The sequence below is a fragment of the Ictidomys tridecemlineatus genome, chromosome 4 (genome assembly GCF_052094955.1).
Source record: "Ictidomys tridecemlineatus isolate mIctTri1 chromosome 4, mIctTri1.hap1, whole genome shotgun sequence".
Lineage (NCBI taxonomy): Eukaryota > Metazoa > Chordata > Mammalia > Rodentia > Sciuridae > Ictidomys > Ictidomys tridecemlineatus.
Genome location: NC_135480.1, coordinates 168,984,749 through 169,003,639, shown reverse-complemented (window position 1 = coordinate 169,003,639; position 18,891 = coordinate 168,984,749). Strand labels below are relative to the sequence as shown.

The 18,891-nt window shown below is 33.6% G+C and overlaps 1 protein-coding gene across 6 annotated transcripts in view; it reads left to right on the top strand.

Moving 5' to 3' along the window:
- Lingo2 (leucine rich repeat and Ig domain containing 2) overlaps window positions 1–18,891 on the top strand; it is a 1,122,715-nt gene that overhangs the window by 396,494 nt on the left and 707,330 nt on the right. The window contains exon 3 of one of the 6 annotated variants that reach the window (XM_078047734.1): window positions 4,979–5,022. The exons of the other annotated variants lie outside the window; for them this stretch is intronic. The gene's annotated coding sequence lies outside the window, so the exon portion shown is untranslated. The remainder of the gene's footprint in view (window positions 1–4,978; window positions 5,023–18,891) is intronic. 6 annotated transcript variants of the gene reach the window in all.

The following is an 18,891-nucleotide window of genomic DNA, read 5'->3' as shown; positions in this document are numbered from 1 at the left end:
AGCACTTAGCTAATGAGTACATTTGAAGTGTGATGGTCCTTGTCTTAAAACAATGTCTTTTAGTCTTGCCATTGAATCAGGATAATTTTGAACATGCAGACCCAGAGTAAAGGAAGGTGAAGAAACTAATCATGGAGATTGTGACATTTGGACTAACCACCAGTGACTTCCTTGACCATTTTTTTTGTGTGTGTTAACTGTATGCTAAGAAATGTCAATATCATGCTTTTAGATCTTTGCATATTCTCATTTAAAGGATATTTAAAAAAATTCATGCACAGCATTTACAACAGATACCAGCAGGTTCAATGAAAACACAGGCAGCCATGAGTCCATCAGCATATGCCCAGCAAGACACACAGAAAACCAGTAGGGAGGCTGAGTTCCTGTCACTGGAGAACCCCAGAGTTAAGTTGAAGGTATTCATTGGAAGGCACAATGAGACCATTTGAGAATAGCTGCTGGAAATGATGGGATTCTGTCTTCTCCAATCACAGATTGAGTACCAGTTGCCCATAGCAAGAAGATCTGGAGGGACTGGTTTCATCTACATCTAGTGTATTTTCAAAATTTACTTCTTGGAGCACTCTTGTCTGACAATGCCTCACACTAGAAAAAGCATGGTGGCGGAGGAGTGTGACGGTAGGATAATCAACATAAATCTGAACAGGGACAGTGGAGTCCAAGGGAAATTTAAAAAATAAAAGTTTAGATAAAAGTAGGGAAGAGCCAGAAAATTTTAGAACACATGATAGCATATGTCTGAAATACCTAAAACAACAGTAGAGGGAGTTCTGTGAAGTTGGCAAAGCTATCTGTGGCTAGCAAGATTGAGGCTAGGAAACCAAGATCCATTATACTTATGATCAGAGTGCTTGAACAAAACAGAGGAACAGAAAGAGAATGGATTTGAAAATATTTGAATAGCATACTGTGTATTTGAAAATTATAATCCAGGATACCTGACATCAAATTTTTAAATAAAACTGTGGACCTTAAAAATGAAAATGTTGAGAGACATTTAGGTAAAAATAGAATTTAAGCTAAAGAGAAAACTGAATTAATTTTTCATCACATTTTTTAAAGCAATGCCCTTGCCAAAAGAAAAAAAGAATAACATTTCAAATGCTCAAGGAAATAAAAATGTGTGCCAAAGATATTTTATTAGTTAAACTTACCTTTAAGTATAAAGGGCATGAAAAATATTTATCAACATTCAAGAATTAAGGAAATATTTTTCTGTTGAATTTTTCTTAAAGAATATAGGGAACAAGTTTCATATAAACAAACTATCTATGAAAACACTGATTTCAAAGAGCAGAGGTGAGCAAGAAATGCATTCTTACAGAACTAATATTAAAATAAGTTTTAAATGGGATCATGTATATATTTATGTGCATATATTTTGACATTGTAGATGTAGAACAGCCTTAAATTTAAAAATGGGAAGGAGATGGGATAGCATATGCAAAAACATTTAAATGTATTTAAGAGAAATTTAGAATTAGAACTGAGCTCTTTGATTTCCAAAAACAACATTTCTGCCTTCCTCTGTCTCTCTCTTTTTTCTTTCTTTTTTTTTAAAAAGTTTTATTTTAACTTTTTAAAGGTTAGCTATCTTTACATACTCAAGATGCTAATATTGTAATAGTTTCCTAGGGGTACAATAAAATAGATATTAAATGGCACCATTAAAAATTATCTGTTTTAATCTACCCTAGTTTAGGAGTGTTTTCTTCATTTGATTTTAAAGTTTTTCTAGAAAACAAGAATATCATTATCTGACATATGTTAGGGAATTATAATTAAAAACAAAACCTCTCCACCAAGGTAGATAATAGAAAATAAATACATATCATAACTGAGTAACCATTAAATTAGACATTTGCATTATGCACAATGGGCTAGGAGATGGTGGAGACAGAGCTTACCCTTTTATACAGTCCGGATGATAACTGTGTCATCATTACATCAGCCAGGCTGATGACTGTACCCATTACATACATATTTTCCAGAGGAGCAACAATTAGTTCTCATGTAAGAGGACTTGACATCACTGTTTGCCACAGAGAGTTCATCCTAATTTTACCTGGCAATATATCTGTGTTAGTTAAATGACCTTATTCAGAGGGTGGACAAATTTCTCACATGTTTTTGATGGGACTTTTTTTTTCTTTTTCTTTTTCTTTTTTTTTTTTTTTTTTTTTTTAACAGCTTGGAGCTAGGGAACAAACTGATTTGCTCCTAACCTCACACAGAAACTGGAAGAGGGAGGTGCAAGTCCGTTGATGTTTATAGTTCATAGAGATGGCTCTCATGTCCTTTGATAAAGATATCCCTAAGTCATAAAGCTGACAAAAAGAATCATCTGGTTTTTAAAACATTTGTACACATTTGAAAGAGAAGAAGAAATATTTACAAGTTTTCTAAAATAAGTGCTTAAATAAAATTTATAGTTTTCCTTAGTTATATAAGGTTATCACTGTAAGACATTTTCCCTAAGGGTATCACTAAAAGATGTCACTGTTTTTATTGTATCTTAGTAAGCTTGCCCTTTTTTTTTTCTGTTAAACTTTAAACTCCTCAAGGGCAGGGATCATGTTGGCTTTTCTTTTCTATTTCCTGGCGGTATCTAGTGTAGCCTTTTCATGCCCAGTGGATGCTCAATAATTATTATTCAGCCAACTGACAAAATATTTGTTATCTGTCTTGGGCACTAGGCTGATGTTTAAGGCACTGTTGCTTGAGAAATGACTAAACCTATTTTCCCAGTCATTTACTTTTTCCTTGGTTAAGAGTAAGTGCATCCTATGATTATCTTTTTTTTCATAAAAATATTTTAATATGAAGGTTTGCTACATTAAAAAGAAAGTTGGCTTTTACAGGAGAGGAAAATAAGTCAAAGTTTTTTGATATTGAAATTCTTATTTGGAATCCTAGTTTCTTTTTCTCCAACTGAGAAATAGTACTTGTGAAAAACCATCAGTGATGATTGAAATCTGAGATGACCTGGCTAGGGCTAACCATGCAGATTGATTGAATAAATTCAACATCAAATAGCTGCTTAGAAGTCTCTACTAACTCATAGGAATATTATATTTATTAAATTTTACTTCTTTTGAAAATAATAACTTTTCCTAATTATCATTCAAATGCTATTTTGCTAAAAGAAATTCTCTATTTTGCTCTTAGTATGCCCAGTATCTGTTTTGTAAATCAGCTACTTTATCCCAGAAACAAATATTTCTACTAGATTTTGCTACTGACTTAAGAACATTTATAACAGTGTATTGGAATTATCTATATAGTACATTTCTCAAGGGCAGGGCTGTCTCCCTTTTGTATCTGTATAACTTAGAAAATGACAAACTGAAAAATAAATTTCTTGAGTTTATTAGTAGAAAGTCAGACATGATGGTGTTTATTAGACCGAGTATCTGATTTGAAAGTTGAATTTGACGATATGATCTATCTTCCTCCAAATTTTTCTTTTATATTTTTGGATAATTCAGATTATTAGAAGAAGCAGTGTTGCTCACCACTGTGAGACTCAAGCAGAGCCACCAGGAAACAGCAGGACTTTTAAACAGCATTACCGGAGCCTGATAGCTGTGGGCTATTCTCATCAGCTCAATTTGCTGGGCAGTTCTACAAATTACAAATATTTTTCAGACAACATTGCTTTTAGTGATCTACCCAGAAGCCCTGTTAGCCCTATACCTCCTGTTCTTCTCTGTTTTCTATAAACACACACACACACACAACACAGCTTTTACTGTACTTGAGATTTTTGTCTTCCTTGAGACAACCTCCAAGGAGCAGCCAGGAGCAGAAAGATTCAAATAAGCAATCAATCACCATAGCACTTATACAGTCTCTCTCCTAGTAGTCCACTTTTTGTTGACATGCTATCAGAGCACTTTACACTTGACTAGAGAGCCATGAAAATAGTTACTGGGTCACTAACAGGAACTATAAAAAAAAAAAGTCCTTCAAAGATAGCACCCTAAAAATTGCAAAAGCCATGGCATCCTGAACTAAATGCAAGGATCTGTTAGGTAAGACTAACAGAAAGTACACAGGACTATATAAAGGCAATGCGTATGAGATAAAGGAAAGAAAATATTGTTTATATTTAGGAGTTATCTTGACTTTGATATTATCCATCAGTCTTTCAAGATTTCATTGGAATTCCACTGTGTCAGCAGTTAGAAAATTGATCTAGTAAAGAAGCATTATTATATAAATCAAAGCTGATGATACCATCTATGCTTGGTAACCATATTTATGGTATGGCAAATAATTATAGCATTAAAACACAGGTAAACAGAGACCTTAGAGAAAGAATTGTTTGCAATTTTAAATTATACTGTGCCTAAATAATTTTCTGAAACCATCCAGATGGCATGGAGTAAATAGCAAAGGAAAAAAATGCAGGAAGCCAGGATACTAACAGGAGAATATACATTGCTGGCATGTTTTCCTTAGTGGCGCAGAGAGCTGATAACAACTATGAAACAAAGTAGATTAGGGAAAATTTAGCAATGCCATACTGCAACTGGTTACATAGTTGGTTTTATGGGGGCAATTTATACTCAGGGGCCAGAAAGAGACACATGGGACCTTGTCCTGTCATCCTTCTATGGAATGGTATGGAATCCCAGGCAAAGTTGTTAAAGCCACAATTGCTTTATACTCTAGGGGAAGGAGCCTGCTTTTTGTGGTCCTTCTGTTTTAAGGGCAAGAAAATGAACACTGTTGTCTTTGGTTCAGGGCAAAAAGACTACCAGGTTTCCAAAAGAGTGGGTTTTGAGGCCAGTTTATGTGGGAGTTCCTTGGGACAGCCCACGTACCTGGTGAGTTTGGAGCGTTTAGGAGGTCATAGTCACCTCTATCTATTTCATGGGAAACTGAGTTCAGTATTACCTCGCAAAAATTATGAGCTGTATACATAGCTTTGTATTTGTTTATTTTACAGATGGGGAAACAGGTGTCTTAGAGAAGTTAAGTCATAACATCTGGGTAAGTGGCCTGACCACAATTTTAACATAAAATCCATGTGCTCAACATTATACACATGGCTCCAAAACCAATGTGCTTTCTGATGTAAAAGTCCCATTCCACATCTGGGAAATTGTAAGGGCTCAAAGGGACAGAGTTGTGGAGAAGATCACGGGAAGGTTATAAAAATGGAATTAAAAATACTGAACTCTGAGAAGGATCAAAAAGCATATTATAGAAATTGATATATGAGTGTAAATACAGTTTGTTTTCAATCAAGGAAATAAGCAACTATGACTTAAATGTACCTACCTGTGAGGAATGGAGATTGCCAATATTGTAATAAGGACACATTAGACTTTTATAGAATTTATAGATATATTAAATAAACTGGATAAATCTAACAGTTGAAAATAATTATAACCATCATTGAACTTAACACTTTATTGATAACCTTTATTATAATTACAATTGCTAGATCATTTTATGGATTACACATAGCTTCTCTCTTCTATGGCATAGTTATAATCACCTTTTCTTGAGATGAGAAAATTAAAGTTCAGAGAATTTATGTGAGAGCTAGACTTTAACACAGATCTTCCTTTTTTTGTATTTTTTATTGGTGCATTATAATTATGCTTAACAGTGGAATTCACTGTTACACATTTGTATATGCACACAGTACAACAGTAAAATTTGGTAAATTCCATTCCCTAGTAATGCCCCTTCCCATTCCTCCTACCTCCTCCTGGTTGCCTTCCTCTACTCTTAACTCAGATCTTCTTGCTCATTTTCAGAAATCATAAACAACTTTAGCAGTTATTTTTTATGCACCCTGGGGCATGTCTAAGATGCTTTTGCAAAGTAGTTTTATATGTTCCAGTTATAGAAGTGGTAAAGTGACTTTGGGTCATATCCTACCTCTAAATGAGTTGCATCATGGAAGTTATACTTATTGTACACAGCACTATAATTATTGCCATTATAGTTTTCAGTCCTATTCTTATTCCTCATAATTAAATTTTTTACACACCTGATAATCAAGACATTACAAAGCCATTCTAAGAGAACTAACTTAGAAGATGATTGCCAAGGTCTATGAGGTTGCTATTATCTCCACCAGTGTAAATGACCAGAAATAGCTGTAAGCAATAGACCTTTATTGCAGACATATAGGAGAGATATTTAAGAACATTAGGATGATGTCCTTCATTTTCCTCTGTTAAAGAGGTTTTGTAGATTTAAACTCCTACTAACTAATTGGTAACACAAAAGGAAACATTCTAGTTTAGCATCTCACCCAGGGGCCATGCACCATTTCTGCCTTCTTGAAAACACCACTCTTTTCCTTAATGGAGAACCAGAAAGAATTAATGGATTTAGACTTGGCAGAGAGAAAGAGCCAACTCCTATGGACATCATAATAGTAAAAGCTACTCATTTTTATAACTGTATGAGTTCATTTAGAAACCACTTGTCAATTTTATTTCTTTTAATCAATACATTACCCCGAAAGGGAAATATCATTCCATTTATTAGTTAGATGGAACGACTAGGAACCACGGAGTTTAAGATTTGCTCAAGGCCACAGAGCTTGTAAATTCAAGAGCTTGGGCTCTTCATGTCTTGATGCCATAGACTGCATGGTTTATTCTGTGTTCCAATTAATAATATACAATATTTGTACTTTAAAAAACACTTTAACTTATTTAAACATTTGTATGACATTGAACATTTTGTAATATTTTTAGTAGAAAATGTAAAGGTCAATTTGACATAACTACATTACTTTCATTAAATATTTTACAGCATTTTTAAAATCGATATTCTGTAGGCTCTTCCAATAGTGTATCTTCACCTTAAATATTCAGAGTTAATTGTGTACATGTTGTTAATAGAAATTAATGTTACAGGAATTTCTATCAAAATCTTACTTTCTTCCAAAAATGATTGTTTATTAAAAACAAACAGACAAAAAAGTTCAGAACACAAAAAAGTTTATGAACATCATCTGGGATGTTCACAAACATTGAGCTTCTGTGGTGCCCTTTCCTGTACGTTTGGATTTGAAGGAAGCTCCATAATTTACATTTCTAGAAAGTATCTTCAAGATTTTTTTGGTCATGGAGGTTTGTGAAACATTCTTCTACAGTCACAGTAAAAGACTTTTCACATCATATACATGTGTGTTCCAGTTCAAGCTCTAACACTTACCAGAAAGTGACTTTGGCAAGATGTTTATCCAGATAAGAAACCTGCTTTGTAAAGTGTGAACAATACCTATTTGGAATAGGTAAGCACCTGGTATAATATTTAGTAAAGTGATACACAGTAAATGTTGAATAAATAGCTGTTCCTATTTATTCCTTATAGCCTATAAGAATACTTGGGAAACACTGTGAGGAAATCCAGATAACCTAGCTTCATTAGAAAGCATTTTAGGCAGCTATAATGTGTGTGTGTGTGTGTGTGTGTGTGTGTGTGTGTGTGTGTGTGTGTGAGAGAGAGAGAGAGAGAGAGAGAGAGAATGTGTGTATGTGTGTGTTCTCATTTAATAAAAGTTAAAGTAGAAAAAATAGAAATCCATGCAAAGTTAGAAATATTTGGAATGCAAAAAAAACCCACTAATTTCCATCCTGAATATTTATTAAGATCTGGGTGCTTCTTACACACTATCTTGTTAACCTAGATGGCACCCACATTAGTATCTGTTCCTCATTCAACGGTGTACCTGGCATCGCATAGAAGGGATCAGCCATTGCCACAGTTACTCTCTTTGACACAGACAGTGGCACAGAGCTCACTCTAAGTTAAAGGTAAGTCCTCTAACCTCTGAGATATTCTCTCCACTGTCTCTTCGCTGCTTTTCCAAATGCACTTTACCATTACTGACCCCAAATTCACTTTGTTATTTAGAGTTAATTAAATATAAAGAGCCAGAAATTGAAAGCCTTCCCCATGGCCTCTCCTTCCTCAGGTACATTGTAGCTTATTCTTGGAGCTGTAAACAGCTCAGGCTTAATTGCCATGGAAGATATTAACTGCTCAGATTTAGAGCATAATCTTTCTTTGAGTACTGACTCTGGAGTGAGTAGTTAATTTGCCTCCTTGATTGTGTCTTCACATTTTGCACCCTGTTGTTACCACTGGCCTTTTCTCAGTGAAAAGTAAGAGCTGAATAAATGGAATATTTTTCTCTGAAGATTTAATAGAGAGAAACCATCCTATTTCAAGTCAAAGGAAGCTCCAATATGTTAAACAATACTGCAACCCTGACTCAAGGGCACCTTGTTCCCTGGGGTTATTTTTCCTGTGTTACTCTTAGAGTGCAAGTGTTCACCTGGGGTTCTGTGTGAGTCATCTTCCCCTGAGCCATGAGAGGAAAAACTCTCTGGTTGATTATACAGGAAATGAGAGTGCCCCAATCAGTCTACCTCTTCCACTGAAGAGCTGTTGTGACCTGGAAGTGTTGATGATGTGTCCCATTTACTAGGTCTACTGTGCCGGACACAGTGATGTTTTCCAAGGAGAATTATTATTTCATTTTTATATATTATAAGATAATAGAAGTTAAATAACTGATCTTGGCCACAGAGGCAGAAAATGGGAGTGCTAAGATGCAAAAATTTGGTTATCATTCTCCAGAGTCATTACTCGTATCATTATAACATCCACACAGCTGTAGTACCTTGTGTTTAAGAAGGGGGAGGAGTTTTGCCTGAGTTGGCAGCCAGAGTGAGGTTTCCAAACTCTCTTTCTCAGCTTCCTGAATCCATTGTGTTCAACTTGGTAAATATGAAAAGGATCTGTTGAATTGCTTACTTCCTGTTATGTTCTGTGGGATTTGAAAAGCAATCTGGATATTCTCTGCAGACTTATTCATGGAGAGGTTTTATACTGGATTTCTTCTGTGGAAAATATATGCCCTATGTTTATGAACATGTCAAATGCAGCACAGTGATTCTCCATGTGTCTCCCTTGCAGCTGTGGCAGCTGTGGCACGAACACTATATGGCATATTTCATTTTGCAGCACACCTGCATCAGGTACCTCCAGGTTCACAGATGAATTAACTCCAGAGTTACTTCTCTTCCTACTTTCCTTGATTGATAATTAACTGTGTGAAGAGACAAGGAGAAGAGCCAGAGCTATCTTTGATAAATTTTCAAGAAAGGCTTTTCAAAGGGCTGTTCAATCTCTAGTGGTCTCTCATCTGGTGCCACCAGGAGACAATACTTAAATGATATGTTTAGTTTATTTGAACCTGAGTCTCAATATTATTATTTAAAATATTCATTTAACAATATTGGTCTTATGATTTATTGTGGTATTAATTATGTCAGGGCCTTTTATTAATTGCTCTAATCGGCACTTTTTGACCCAGATGAATAAAAATAGTACTATTTAACGATTATCCTTTGTTCAGTATAAATTATAATATGGGTTTGATGGTGAGGAGAAGAGCTAATAAATTCCATGAACGCTGACAAAAAAAAAAAAAACGAGTCAGAGACAAAGGACTTTATTATTAATGAAAAAATTAGCAAGACTACTATCACAGGTGTGCTATTTCTCTGAGCTCCAAATTGCACAGGGCAATATTCACATGGTCTCTTTTTTAGAAGAAAAGAACCCTGAGTTTAGAGAACCCATAGCTTTTTCTTAGGTACTAGTGGTTAAAAATGTGAAATTTAGTCTAAATTAAATTACTATCTACAATAGCATCCAGCATGTGAAATACTTTTGGACAAGTCTAACGAGATGTATGTAAGATTTGTTCATGTGTAACTAGATAATACGCTGACAGAAAGTTAAGGATCTTAAGTGAAACTCCATGATCATGGGTCAAGGTATGCCAGTATGTCTAAAAAGAAAGAAAAAAAAACACTTTTATTATAGCAAGCAGGTGTACTGCTAGGCTACATGATGAATATTCTTTCACTTCCTCTGTGAGACAGCACTCATAATCCTGTGATTTTGGCACTTTAGTATGAAATGTAGACACAAATATGTCTGACTCCAGTCCTCTTGTTTTTCCACTCTATAAATCATTGCTCTTCTAATTGGGAAAATGTCACAATAGGGAAAGTTATCAGGTTGACACCTAGTGAAGTAGTTCTGAAGATTCTCATATTGCTTAACTCAGTGTTTCTCAGGTGCAGGAGTGTTGGAGCCTTCTTCATAGGCATTCCCAGCCAGAAGGATTTCAAAGCCCTGTGCACTGGGGACTGAAGCCGACTAGGCATTCTCATAGCAGTTTTCCTTTTCCCGCCTACATTCTGTGCTCTGTGTTTCTCTTCCCACTGAAATTTGGTTTAGACTCCCTAAGAGGAAGGTAGAATCTTGATTTACTCCACATGATTGTTCCATCTACAAAAGATGGTCCTGGGAGGTTGTTCATAGCAGATGAAAAATGAAAGTTAACTATTCTCAGCTCTCCTGCCAGTTCATCGCTTGACAAGACAGGCAATTCTAAGTTCTTCAGATTTCAGAGCCAAGCAATTAGTGCCAGAAAAATTTTTAAAAAAGTATCCTACTTTGAAGCCAGGAAAACCCCAAAAGAAATCTTCATTCTTTAGTCTTAAGTCTATTTGTTCAAAGACAGAATTAAGCTAAATGATATCTATGCAACTCTTTAAGTTTTTGTTTCTTCAGTGGGGCATTAGAACAACTTTCCATTTCTTCCAGTTGCTTTTTCTTTTCTTTCTTTTCAGCTACTCCTAAGAGTTACTTAGTTTGACTGTATAAGAACAATACTAATTAACGTAATTTATGTGAACCCTTTAGCAATTATTACTAATCACCTTGTAACACAATAATGATTATGCATATCATTAAGTATGCATCAGATTAATTTGGTTGTTAGTTATTTGATTACAAAGCTAAACTCTTCACATATTCATTCTTCAGAGTCTGTTGCTTATCGTCATCTGCTTACAAATTTAAAACTACTATGAGCACTTTGAAAAGGGTTCCTTCCACAGTATAGTCAATGACCTTGGGCAAATCACCTACCACCTCTAAATGCTCCCTTTATTCATTTAATTTAATTCAACTTTACTTTTTTGCAGTGCTGGGAATTGAACCCAGACCTCACACATGCCAGGCCAGTATTCTAGCCCTGAGCAACCTTTCCAGCCAATCTCCATTTTTAAAATTCACAGGTCTCTCTCATAGTTTTCTTATGATATTTCTATTTCTATAGCCATTTTTTTTAGGTTCCCTTTCCCATCTTTATCTTTCCTGCTCTATTTTATTTCTGTCTTTTAATTGAAGGACAGAATTTTATTTTAAGAGGTAAACATAGAGATGAAGCAGTGTCAGTACATTCAAAAAAACAAGATATAGAAATTAAAATTAATTAGCTAAAAATTGATAGAATTTCCTCAGAAATTTTGATTGACCTCTGAGCAATTGGTTAAAGTTTGGTAAAATAAACCAAAAAAATTGTAACTATATCTAATAAATGAGGCTTATTCCATCAACTTAGCTTGTAAATGAACTAGTATTCTACAGGTCCTATGACCAATGGGAATAGGCTTATAAATTGAGTTTTCTAAAATAAAATCCCTCAAATCCCTAACTCATTACTCTCTATATATATATAGACCCAGTGAAGATTTTTGAGTAAAAGTAAATATTCTTAAAATAAATTCAGAGAAGTCACGTAGGGAAAATTTAAAGAACAAAGAGCATTTTCCAGAAGGGGAGTTATCCTGAGTGAGTTATCATTACCACAGAGCAAACATCTTTGTATCTTTACACAATGTTGGAATTCATTAAATAAAAATTAATCCTCAGGCTACACCACTTTCATCACTGTATACTGTGGGTCACCTGGTAACCATTAGCCAGGCAAACACGAGTTCTTCTATTCCAATCCTAATTTCTAATATCTATAATACTCAGGTCACACAGCATATTTCACATGGTGATATATAAACAGGTTACAGGAAGACTAAGAAAGGCTGGAGGTGGCTCCAGGGTTATAGGATGCTGAGCCAAGAGCACTTAGCAGAGAGAGATGAATACACAATGATCACTTAATTTGTTCAGGGTGCAGAGCTGTCAAAACACAGGAATTTACTCAGGCCAAGGTCTGAATGGACAGCGGTTTTATTGTGGCAGCTTAGAATGGGCTATGTGTGGTCATCATAGACAGAAGAAATCACATTCTGCTGAAGATTGCTTGGGACAAGAAATCACCATTTGTCGTCCTGGGATTTTCCTTGGCAAGGTTTATGACGAATGTCCAGGTGATGGAATCAGGGTGTCAGTCTCAGGGCTTCTTTCTTGTATGGGTTTCAGGTGAGGGGGTTCATCTGGTAAGGTTGATAAGCTTCTATGTCTGGTGTTCCTAATGTGATCTGGGATGTCTGGGTGTCTAGGTACTCCTTGATTTTGATTGATAAATTGACACGTACATTATTTATCAGTTTGTGCCTGTTTGTGCCAGGCAGGTAGTGGTTGTTTATTTGTGCAAACAAGGTGTAGAGCCATTCTAACTTGGGGCTGGTACTGAAAATGGAGTAGCTTCTAGTAAACTACCGCTTCACATGATAGAGTAACTCAGGTTTAGGCACAGCCTGCTCTCCACAGGAGGGTGTAGCAATGAATCTGATGCATGTGGAAAATGTTGAAGTTAGAAATGTGATACTACCGGATCACTCCTGAGAAAAAGAGTGAGAAATACAAGTCTTAGGATGAATTAAGAGACAGACAATATAATGGAAGACTATGAAAGTCATGTATTTTTTTTTATCTGAAGAGATTAGTCAATTACATCTGCATTATTTTTTGTGTGATTTTAGTACATAGGAAAAAAAAAAAGACAAAGATGGGGCTGCTGTTGACAATTACAACCAAATAGGATTTCTTGAGAATGACTGCACATCCAAACAGTTGAATTTATATGAAAATTTACAATTACCATATGCTAGACAATTACTTGCACCTAGTTCTTTATCGATCTCTGTTTTGATTTATTGTTAATCTTATACTATTTTATATCTTTACTTTTGTCAATTTAGTTCATACTTCTGCTAAAAGGTTGGAGGATGTTTTTATTAAAAGAACATAATTAGACATATGTTATCCTAATGAGTCCATAAAATTACCCAATTGTATGCAGCATTGTGTTTAAGAATAGCAACAACAACAGCAAACCTTTTAGGAACTTCTCAAGCAAATTTGATAGTATTCATAGCAAAGAGAATTTGATGAGTTCATGAAATTCTCAGGCTATTAGGAACACTGGATTCAAGATAGCCATCTAGGGGTAGTAGAAAATACTTGTGCTTTGCTTCTCAACACAGCAGTGTTCTAGTAATGAATCATTTTCTAATAACAGTGTGTTGTTTTGATGTCATTTTCCCCAATTTTCTTGAATGCTTTTAAGACATGGTTTCTTTCTTAATAAGAAGTGTTGTGTCCGAAAAATTCTAATTTGCCAGAGCTATCTTATTAAAATGAATCTATGTTCGTTATTATTTTTATAATTATAATTTATTAATTTCCCCCAAAATGAAAAGTAAAAATCAAATTCAGGCTATGTCAAACATCCATTTTTCCATCTTCTAGGAAACAGGTTAAAGAACACATGACTTATTTGTATTCCCAAACATCTATATTTTTTTATTTTTCTTTTTCTTGGAGTAGTATTAGAACTATTATCTAGGTATTTAGTGTCAAAAACAGGTAGCGAGCTCCGGTGGAAAGAATCACTACAGTTCTCAACAAGAGCCCTGTCATTACCTTTGAGAGAATGCATGTATTTAATCACTGTTAAAATTGGAGAGAACGACTGTCCATTCCTTCTGTGGTGTCAAGCTCCTGCCAGTAACTATCCCACATGAAGTATCAACATTTATACTCTCCTACTTTTAAAAAATAAGAGCAGCTGCATTGCTGACACCTATTTGTTCTTTTGTATTTATAGTTTTTCATAAAATCATGTAATCCAATTGCTTTCTTATGATGATTACTTTCTAAACTTATTTTCCCTTGTTTTGTTAGGACATATAATTGTGCCTCATTTGATAAAACTATAATAATGGCCAGCTTTTTAGGGATTACCATACAAAAGTACTTTCCTAAGTGTTGGACACAAAGAATTTAATCCTTACAATAACCAGGAGGTAAATATCTTGATATTTTTCGTTTCACCAAGGGGAAAAGTCAGGCACAGAAAAGTTAAGGAAGATTCCCTGGTCATAGTAAATAGACCATGGCTCAGCATTGGCCACTGGGCTCCAGAGCTCACCTACTGTCAAAGAGATAACAAAAGTGAAACAATTATCTGTGCTTACTACTCATCAGCACTGTTCTGGGTGACATTTATTTTTGATGTTGTTTTTGATCTTATACTAAAGAAGGTAGATAGCTGGGTGCAGTAGTGCATGCCTGTAATCCCACCAGCTCAGGAGGCTGAGACAGGAGAATCGCAAGTTCAAAGCTAGTCTCAGCAAAAGCGAGGTGATAAGCAATTCAATGAGACCCTGTCTCTAAATGAAATACAAAATAGAGCTGAGTATGTGGATCAGTGGTTGAGTGTCCCTGAGTTCAATCCCTGGGACCAAAAAAATAAAATAAAATAAGGTAAATAATACTAATTTTGTGGAAATAAAAGTTGAAACTTATGACTTCAATAACTGGTCTTGAAAGAGCTGAGATTTGAATTTAGATCTTTCTCTAAAGTCCAAATGATTAATGAGTACATTATTGTTCTATCATTTGTATTTTTATGCAGTAACTTTTAAAAATGCAAGTACTTTGGAAAATATGTTTACCAATTCAATATGAAATTTCCAGACTTATGTGAAAACATGATTGCCTTCCCTGAATCTAAATCAAATTCTAGAGGAAATCCCCTATGGTATCTTCCAGTGATATTATTTCTTAGATATTATTATATGATATAGAATCAAGAGGCATTGAAATTAAGTACAGGAATAATTAGATCTTTCCTTTTAGAGATTGGCTGCTTAGGGAAGAGTTATGAATCAGAAATGAATAATTTAAAAATATATATTACTTATTTCCTTTGACATGATTATCATATAGTGGGAAAATATTTATCTTTAATTTTGGAAAATATGTTAAATTCCTCTTTAATATACTTTTTATTTGGCTGAACTCAAAATTATCACTTATAATTTACTTCTAGCAAAATCTTAGAATAGGATTCCATTACTGATTTTGTCCAAAATGGTTTCCTAGTTTGTTTTCTTTCACAGTTTGTGCCTTTTTGATCTTGTGTTTTACAGAGAGTACATAAAGAAATTTTTATAACAAATTATTTGTATCATTTTGCTGAAATGTACTTTAAGTTTAATCATTTGGTCCGACTTTTATTATTATAAGTAATACTACCATGAAGAAATCTAGGATAAAAATTAGAGCATAGATTTTTGAGTCAAACAAAAATAGATTTGAAGCCAGATTCTCACACATTTAAGGTGTGTGACATTAATAAGTTACTTGTTCCACCTTGATTTCTTGATTTTTAAACTAAAAATCATAGTATTTCAATAATTAAAATGTCTCCCCAATACATACCAATTTTTAATAGAGTATTTGAATACATTAATTTTTTTTCAGAATTAGAAAGTCAAGATATTGTTTTACTTTCTTCTCATGACAACAGTAATTTAACTAGTGAAAATTATTTAAAAAATTAAAAACCTAGTCAAACAAGGTTTCTGGCAGTTTTCCCAATGAGAATACATTAAAGAAAATTTACTAAATCTTGGTAAGAACAGCAACAATCTTTTATCCAAATCATGATCCATTCTATTACCTTCACCCCATCCACCACAAAACCAAACAGAAAACTCCATGAAGATAACCCGAGCACAATAAAACTGGGTGATTTCAACACACCCTTATCACCAATAGATAGGTCATTACAACAAATGCAAAAAAATATTTCAAACTTAAATAAAATTATCAATCAAATATAACAAACAGACAATCTACAAAATATTTGACCCCAAACAACTGAATATAACTTCTTTTCAGCAGCTCATGGATCTTTTCCTGAGATAAAAGATACTCTACAAAGTAAATCTTAGCAAATACAAAAAATCAACATAATCCCATTCCTTTTATCAGATCATAATGGAATGAAACTAGAAATCAACAGTAAGAAAAATAATAGAAACCACATAACCACATTGAGATTTAACAATACTCTATTAAATGAAAAATAGACCAAAAAGAAAAGAGGGTAGAAATTGAGAAATTATTAGGAAAAAAAAATGAAAACAAAGGTAAAACATACCAAAATCTCTGATACATTATGAAAACAATTCTAAGAGAAAAAAAATATAGCACTGAGTACTTCCTCTGAAAACAATGGAGAGACCCCCAAATAATTAAGCTCATTATCTACCTCAAAACCTTAAAAAACGAGCAGCAAACTCTTTCCTAAATCAATAGAAGACAGGAAATAATTAAGATGAGAGTCATCATTATTGGAATTGAGAACTAAAAAATGCATAGGATCAATGAAACAAAGAGTTTGTTCTTCAAAAGATAAATAAGATTGATAAGCCATTAGCCAAACTAACCAAAGAAAGAGAAGGCCCAAAAAAGTAAAATTAGAGATGAAAAGACAAATTTCTAGACAATGGTTTGAAAAAAAGAAATTAATAACAGGTGGAATCACTACTAAAAATATATGAAAGTTACACAATATGCAAGCAAGATTATTGAAGAAATTAAAGAGTCAATTTCATAATGCATTGAATAAGTGAAAATGGATGCAAACATACTGAAACATATGGAATTTAGCCAAAGTAGTTCAAAAAGGGAAGTTTATAGTGTTTAATGGGTACATTAAAAAAAAAGGTCTCAAATGACTTAACATTATATCTCAATGAGCTAGAAAAAGAACAAAGCCACAAGTTTGTAGTAGGAAAAAAATAATAAGTTTTAGAGCAGGAATAAATGTAGAGGACCATAAAAATAATGGAAGCGATCAAAAGAACTTAAAAGTTAGTTTTTTGAAAAGATGAACAAAATCTTTATCTAGACTAAGAATAAAGGAAAACAGTTGAATTTAAATAGGTGAAATCATAAATGCAAGAGGAGATAGTCTGAGTAATAACACAGAAATACACAGGATCTAAAGGACTAATGTGAATGATTATGTGCCAATGTAATGAATAACCTAGAATAAATTGACAAATTCCTACACATATTAAAACTACCAAGATGAATTTATGGATTAATAGAACAGGCCAATAATGAGGAAAGTGATTCAATCAGTAATAAAAAGTCTTGAAGAAAAGTTCAGCCTGATTTCCTCACCTAAGAATTATACCAAATATTTTAAGAATAGGTAGCATTTTTTCTCAACTGTTCAAAAAAATGAAGGCCTCAGAATATTTCCAAACTCATTTTTGAAGACCTTCATTTCCAAATACTGAAGCTGATAGACATACTACAAGAAGAGAAAAATTCAAAATATGATTCCTAAAGAACTTAGATGCAAAAATCCTGAGCAAAATGATAGAAAACCAAATCCAATGGCATATTTTAAAAATACAATAATCAATGAGATTTATTCCAAGGATATAATGATGTTTTAGTATATACAAATCTATAAATTTGATTCATCATATTAACAGAATAAAGGACAAAAATATACACTAATGGATGCAGAAACAGCATTTGAAAAAATTTAACATCATTTCATGATCAATTCTTTTTGTTATCAGATTAGATATAGAACTAGAATGATAGTACCTCAACATAATAAAGACTAGATATCACAGACCTACAGAGAACATAACACTCATTGGTGAGGAACTGAAGCCTTTCCTTTAAGATCAAGAACAAAACAATGAGGCCCACTCTCACTACTTAGTTGAACTTAGTACTTGAGGTTTTAGCCAGAACATTTAGTCAAGAGAAACAAATACAGGTGTCTAAACAGGAAAGGAACAAGTTAAATTATACTTGTTCGCAAACAACATGATCTTATATATACTAACCCTGAAGACTCTACCCCCAAACCACGTCATATTAAAAAATGAGTTTAATTAATTTAATCAATATAAAATCAACAGATAAAAATCAGTATCATTTATACACAGTAACAATGAAACATTTGCAAAAGAAATTAAGAGAAAAATCCTATTCACAATAGCAGCATCAGCATCAAAATATTCGTTAATAAATTTAACCAAGAATGTGAAAGACTGTGCACTGAAAATTAAAAAAAAATTGATGAATTGATAAATACACAGATGAAAAGATACTCTATGTTTATTAATTATAAGAATGAATATTGTTAAAATGTCCATAACTACCAAAGTGATATGTAACTATAGTATAATCTCTAACAAAATTTCAATTATATTTTTCACAAAAATAGAAAAAAAATTTAAAATTCATGTGGAACCACACTCTAGACAACCAAAGCAATCTTCAAGAAGATGAAAAAAGCTCATAATAATATACTTCCTGACTTCAAAATAAACCACAATGCTATAGTAATAAACATGAGCATAAGAACAGGTATGTAGCCCAATGGAACGGAGCCCATGTATAAAGTGACACATTTACTATAAATTGATTTTCAACAAAGCTTTTACAAAGTCACAACTTAAAAATAACTGGTATTGGGACTGAATAGCCACACATAACAGATTGAAATTAGCCTCCTAATTCAAGCCATCTATTTAAAATGAACCAATAACCAACTGCAAAACTACGAGAAGAAAATGTAGAGGAAAAGTTCCATGACATTGTTATATGCAATATGTTGTTGGCTATGACCCCAAAAGCACATAGTACAAAAATGAAAATGAACAAAGGGGATTGTGTCCAACTAATAAACTTCCTTGTCAACAGGAGAATAATCAACAGGGTGAAGGAACAACC